A 7,573-nucleotide genomic window follows, 5' to 3' on the forward strand; every position below is an offset into this window, starting at 1 on the left:
TGGTGGTGGGTGGTGGTAGGTGGGTGGTGGTGTTAGGTGGTGATGGTAGTGGGTGGTGGTTGGTGGTGGTTGGTGGTGGTTGGTGGTGATGGTGGGTGGTGGTAGTGATTGGTGGTGGTTGGTGGTGGTGTGTGGTGGTGGTGGTTGGTTGTGGTGGTTGGTGGTCGTGGAGGTTGGTGGTGATGTTGGGTGGTGGTGGGTGGTGGTCATGGTTGTGGGTGGTGGTGGGTGGTGGGGGTGGTGGTGGTGGTTGTTAGTGGTGGTGGTTGTTGTATGGTGGTGGTGGAAGTGGGTGGTGCTGGATGGTGGTGGTTGTTGGTAGTGGTTGGTGGTGGTGGAAAGAAGTGGGTGGTGATAGTGGTGGAAAGAGGTGGGTGGTGGTGGTGTTGGGTGGTGATGGTGGTTGAAGGTAGTGGGTGGTGGTGGGTGGGTGGTGGTGGTGGTTGGTAGTGGGTGGTAGTGGTGGTGGTGGATGGTGGTGGTGGGTGATTGTAGTGGTGGTGGATGGTGGTGGTTGTTGGTGTTGGTTGGTGGTGGTGGTTGGTGGTGGTGGTGGTGAAAAGAGGTGGGTGGATGTGGGTGGTGGTGGTATTGGGTGGTGGTGGTGGTGGGTGGTGGTGGATGGTAGTGGTGGTTGGTGGTGGTGGTTGTTGGTGGTTGGTGGTGGTTGTTGGTGGTTGGTGGTGGTGGTGGGTGGGTGGTAGGTGGTGGGTGATGGTGGTGGTGGTTGGTGATGGTGGTGGTGATGGTGGTGGATGTGGGTGGTGCTGGATGGTGGTGGTTGGGGGTGGTGGTGGTTGTTGGTGGTGGTTGGTGGTGGGTGGGTGGGTGGTGGTGGTAGTGGGTGGTGGTTGGTGGTTATGTTGGGTGGTGGTGGTGGGTGGTGCTGGTGGGTGGTGATGGGTGGTGGTAGTGATTGGTGGTGGTGTGTGGTGGTGGTGGTTGGTTGTGGTGGTTGGTGGTCGTGGAGGTTGGTGGTGATGTTGGGTGGTGGTGGGTGGTAGTGGTGGGTGGTGGTCATGGTGGTGGTGGGTGGTGGTGGGGGTGGTGGTTGTTGGTGGTGGAGGGTGGTGGTGAATGTGGGTGGTGGTGGATGGTGGTGGTTGTTGGTGGTGGTGGTTAGTGGGTGGTGGTGGTGGTGGTGGAAAGAGGTGGGTGGTGGTGGTGTTGGGTGATGGTGATTGAAGGTAGTGGGTGGTTGGTGGTGGTGGGTGGTGGTGGTGGGTGGTTGTGGTGGTTGATGGTGGTGGTGGATGGTGGTGGTGGTTGGTTGTGGTGGTTGGTGGTGGTGGTTGGTTGTGGTGGTAGGTGGTGGTGACGGGTGGTGGTGGTTGGTGGTGGTGGCGGGTGGTGGTGGTTGGTTGTGGTGGTTGGTGGTGGTGGTTGGTGGGTGGTGGTGGTGGAAAGAGGTGGGTGGTGGTGGTGTTGGGTGGTGGTGGTGGTGGTTGAAGGTAGTGGGTGGTGGGTGGTGGCGGGTGGGTGGTGGTGGTGGTTGGTAGTGGTGGTTGGTGGTGGTGGTGGATGGTAGTGGTGGTTGGTGTGGTGGGTGGTTGTGGTGGTTGTGGGTGGTTGTTGGTGGTGGTGGGTGGTGGTTGTTGGTGGTGGGTGGGTGGTAGGTGGTGGGTGATGGTGGTGGTGGTGGTGGTGGTGGGTGGGTGGTGGGTGATGGTGGTGGTGGTTGGTGATGGTGGTGGTGATGGGTGGTGGGTGGTGGTGGTGGTGGTGGTAATGGTGATAGATGGTAGTGGTGGTGGTGGTGGGTGGTGGTGATGAAGGTGGTTCATAATATGTTAACTTTTGTATATTTAATTTTTATTAATTATAATAATTTAAATTACTTTTTTACCCTTTCATGCATTTTAAGTCAAAATGAAGTTTTATGATATTTTGTGGTCTACATTTGCTTATCTGGTTTGTACTCATTTTAGGGTTAGGTTATTGTAAAATGTTGGTTAAAGTAAGTAAAGGTACGAAGAAATATTAACCGTTGGATTGATAGAGATTTTAAACGAGTCAATTCATTTTTTTCCCTATTTAAATGTGAGGCCAGGGGCATTATAGTATTTTAGTCCTCTTCTCCGAGAATTCCATTTTTTGCTGCTTGTTTTTAGGTCTTTACAAACAGATATTCAAAGGATGATAATTAATACAAATAACTAATAAGAAGTGATGCACGTAACTAATAAAAAGTGATGCACATAACTAATAAAAGTGATATAAAAAATAAGTGATACCATAAGACTATTGATACATGATGTATTTTAAAATTGATGCCCATAACTAATAAAAAGTGATGTACATATATAGCATCAAACAAGTGACGCACGAAGATTTTATTGATACATGACGAGCATTCATGCGCAGTTCTAATGACTACTTACCATCACAAGCCTCTTAAATTGGTACATATATTATGTTTTTGATGTATGCGAGAGTATTTTCGATGCACAAAAAAGAAATGATCACACGTGAGTTATTTGATACACAATGTGGATATTTTAAACGATATCAACATAACATTGCAGTCATGTAGAAACTGATCACACAATAGATGGAGCTTAACAAAAATTGCTGAAGACAAATAATGCACATCGATACTTTTATTTATGCTTTAATGATGAACAATCTATCCCTTTAATAATTTAATCTTAAGATATTGATACACGTGTCGTACAAATGTGATACAGTGGAAAGTTATTGCAAATTATGCACATGTGCTGGTCATCTTTTATTTGTTGGAGATGTCATCTAAATAAAATTAGATGACTATTTTATTCACTGTAAATTATAATCATATGTACTCCGTAGTTCATTAAAAGAGTTTTGAAACTTCAATGACAAGATCATCTTTACACTAAACTTGGTATATGAAACTGTGAAGCATATTTTCACGAGAAGTATTTAAACAATATGCAAAGACGACAGTTTCAATCAAATATAATCAACTAATAAATTATTTTGAGTTTTAATTTGCAATTTTACTAAAATGTCCTTTATTTAAAAATTATAAAAAATGACACATGTCATTTAATGTTTGGTATCCTATCTTATGTATTTTAAGGTTCAATGTACATGAACCAATATATATAGTTCGGGGTGTTTGTAATTTTATGTTGTATCATCTTATCTTATACTCCATCCCACATTAATAGTCCAGTATTTCATTTTGTGATGTCTCAAACTAATAGTCTACTTTCATAAATATGGTGTGTTTGGATAAAACTAGCTGGAGCTGGAGCTGGTGAGATAGAACTGGAGCTGGAGCTTATTTTTGAAGCTTGTAGCTAGAGCTTATTATTTTTTTTTATAAGTGTTTAGTAGCTTATTTTTTAAGAGCTTATGAAATTAATAAGCTCTACTTTTAAGGGTGTGTTTGGTGTTACTAGTTGGAGCTGGAGCTGAAGCTTATGGACGGAGCTGGTAGCTGGAGCTTATTTTTGAAGCTGGAAGCTAGAGTTTATTTTTTAATAAGTGTTTGGTGAAAAGTAACTGGAGCTAGAGCTTATTGTTGTAAATTGACTAAAATAGACAATAAAATATATGATATATGATATGATAAATAATTATATAAGGGTCAAAAGTGTAAATTTAAATATCATAAGCTAGAAAGCTTAGGAGCTTATTTTTAAAAGTTACTCCAACTAGCTTCTTTTTCTAGAGATTATTTTTTTCGTAAGCTCAAAAACTTATGTCATCCAAACAATGCTACTAGCTTAAGCTTATGAAAAAAATAAGCTTAAGCTCCCATAAGGTCCAACAAAGTGCGCGGCCAAACACATCCTAAGGCCAATCAAACAAAGCTTATGACTTGCAGCTTATTAAAATCATAAGCTTAAGTTCCTATAAGCTATCATAAGCTCGTCACCCAAATACATCCATAGAAAAGAATAAGAAGCTTAAGTTCTTGTAACTGATGGAATTCATTACATAAACAAAGTCACAAAACCCATTTTAAGTGAATGTAAATTCGTGTATATGTGTACATAAAGCGGAAGCAATTTAAAGTTTATGTATGTATAGTTTAAGCCTTTTAAACATGAATTCCATAAAAGATCTAGTCTTGAATAATACACTAAAATGTAAAATAGAGCTAGTAAGATGTTGTACCTACTCCAAAAGGAGGTGAAGAACAAGGATGAAGATGATGATGTTGAATGGAGCTTCAAATGGATGAAACCTCAAGAGATTATACCCCAAACTTGTAACCAACACCTTGTACTTTGGTTAGGATTTAATTTACACTTGAGATAGACTTGCAAAAAGGAAAAATGAACTCTCCTACCCTTAGGAAAGGTCACGGCAGCAGCTCTTCAAAAATGGGGAGTATGCAGAATTTTTCTTGCTAGTTTTGATGTGTATTGCATGTGTGTGTAGTCTCCAAGAGTACCTAGATACTTATGCCTCTTGAAAATGCAAGTAGCCATTTAAATGGGTAGTCAAATGGCATGCATACATGGACTCCAATGCCACTCACAAGATGTAATTAATTAAAATAAGTTTTATAAAAGATTAATTTTTTTATAAAACTATTTCATGATACTTACATTCTTTAATTTATATAAACATTATATATATAAAACCAATTTATATAAAATGTAATATAAATTAACTAATTATTTAACCTATAAATAATTAAATCCATATTATATAAATTATTCCATAATTTATATAAATACACATCAAGTAATATTTAAGAAAACCATTTTTCTTAAAGTTCAAGTGTCGCGTATTTGATCAATGAACCAATCGTTAAAATCAAAGACGAATAAGGTGTCGGTAAGTTTGTTATTGGGTATGACCCGACTTGGATCATAACACGTCAGCCACATTAATTTAGTATGTCTCTCGGGCATACGAAATACCTTCAATCTCCCACTTGCACGAGAAACATAAGAAATTAATGCAAGTGATGGATACAGCCTAACACACCGTCCATCACTCCTAATATGTTATGACTTTGTGCCATTCAATAACATCATCCCTTTCGAGTTCCCATCTCGAATATGATTAGGTGAATCTTTCATTATTTCCTTTCGTCCTAGATGTCATGTTAAATCCAAGAGATACAGAGTGATCACTCTCTTATAGATTTAACTTTTCAGGCCTTAGACATCTGACTCTCAACGAATAAGAGGGACAAATTCCATCTTGACTACATACGTCCTAGATATACACTTTGTAATATACCTGAGTTCTTCCTTATGTACTACCATGTTTCAGAATAGCGAAGGAAAGAATCAAGGCACAGTACTTGGTGAATATCCGAACCCAATATGTATCTCAGGTCAGAGGATACAATGATATTCGCCTTTACTCAAGATTACATGTGATCAACCACAAAGGCTCTATACAGTAATTCTTGAGAGCGGGTCTTCCAATATTTGTTTCCCACAAATATCTATGAACCTTGGTTGCAACCTTGCCGCACATTCAACCTATGAATGTATACCAATCCAAGTTCATAATAGTCTAAACCTCACACTTGTTCCCACAAATGTGATCGACTACGGAAATCTTGAATAATTGCTAATTCATGGATGAAATATGCAAAATAGGAACATAACTCAAATAAATTAACACCACAGTTATATTAATGAGTTTGAATAATTTCATTCCGGTACAATACATAAATAGATCAAATCCAATCACTAGAATATCGAAGCCCTAATGCACAAACATGTCCCTCATGTTTTGGCCCATGTAAAAACTTCGTGAGTGGATCCGCAACATTATGATCTGTGTGAACTTTGTGAATACATATCTTTCCTTTTTCAACTTCATCCCTTATGTAGTTGAATCTCCGCTCAATGTGACGAGTCTTTTGATGGGCACGAGGTTCCTTGATTTGAGCAATCGCACCCTCGTTGTCACAAAAGATCTCAAGAGGGTCCTGAATGGAAGGGACCACTCCTAAGTCGTCGATGAATTTCTTCATCCATGCAGCTTCCTGAGCTGCCAGTGAGGCGGCAATGTACTCCGACTCTGTAGTGGATAACGCAACAACCTCCTGTTTCGAACTCTTCCAAGAGACCGCACCACCATTTAACATGAATACATAACCGGATTGTGATCGGGAGTCATCTCGATCAGTTTGGAAACTCGCGTCCACGTAACCTTTTACGGCGAGTTCCTCCTCACCAGACCCATATATAAGAAACATATCCTTAGTCCTTCTAAGGTATTTCAATATACATTTAATCGCAGTCCAATGACTATTTCCTGGGTTATTCTGGTATCTACTTGTCAAGCTTAGAGCGCATGACACATCCGGTCTAGTACATATCATTGCATACATGATAGACCCAATAGCAGATGCGTATGGGACTTTCTTCATTCTCTCTTGTTCATCTTTCGTGGTAGGACACTGAGATGAACTGAGAATGGTTCCCTTTTGGATAGGTACCAAACCTTTCTTAGAGTTTTCCATCTTGAACCTTTTCAAGACTTTATCAATGTATGTACTTTGGCTTAAACCTATCAATCTCTTGGATCTATTCCTATAGATTCCAATCCCCAATATGTATTGTGCTTCTCCAAGATCCTTAATGGAGAAGCAACTCTTCAGCCAAGTTTTGACTTCTTGCATTGTGGTTATATCATTCCCAAATAATAATATATCATCCACATATAGCACAAGGAACATTATAGAGCTCCCACTAGCCTTCTTGTATACACAAGCTTCATCACCATTTTTAATGAAGCCAAATTTCTTTGCCTCTTCATTAAAACGATGATTCCACATTCTAGATGCTTGTTTCAATCCGTAGATCGATTTCTTTAACTTGCATACCTTTTTAGGATTTTTCGGATCGACAAAACCTTCGGGCTGTACCATATAGACATCTTCCTCAAGATATCCATTTAGGAAAGCAGTTTTGACATCCATTTGCCAAATTTCGTAATCATAATGAGCAGCGATGGCAAATAATATCCTAATAGACTTTAGCATTGCCACAGGCGAGAAAGTTTCATCATAGTCAACCCCTTGAGTTTGAGTGAAACCCTTTGCTACAAGTCTAGCTTTGTATGTATCCAAGTTTCCATGTATGTCGGTTTTCATTTTGAAAATCCACTTGCAATCAACTAGCTTAGAGCTAGGAGGTTGCTCAACAAGTTCCCAAACTTGGTTGTCATACATGGATTGCATCTCGGCGTTCATGGCTTCCTGCCATTTATCTTTATCAATCCTTGATAAAGCATCTTTGTAGTTTACCGGTTCATCCAAATCAACCGTATAGCAACCATCCACGAGAAAACCATATCTCTCAGGAGGATTACTAATCCTACTAGATCTTCGAACGTCTTGTGTACCTTGATCATCTAATTGATCATTTTTAACATCCTCATGTTGAGTGCTAGTGTCAACCAATTGTGTATCATCGGTTTGATCTTGTACCTCTACAAGATCTATTTTCCTTTCACCATCACCTTCCATAAGGAACTTGGTTTCAAGGAATTCCGCTTTCCGAGCAACAAATACCGTTTGCTCGGATGGATCATAGAAGTAATATCCCATGTCATCTTTGGGATATCCTATGAAGATACACTTTGTGGATCGAGCATGTAGCTTATT

This window comes from Rutidosis leptorrhynchoides, chromosome 6 (assembly GCF_046630445.1).
Source record: "Rutidosis leptorrhynchoides isolate AG116_Rl617_1_P2 chromosome 6, CSIRO_AGI_Rlap_v1, whole genome shotgun sequence".
Taxonomy (NCBI): Eukaryota; Viridiplantae; Streptophyta; class Magnoliopsida; order Asterales; family Asteraceae; genus Rutidosis; species Rutidosis leptorrhynchoides.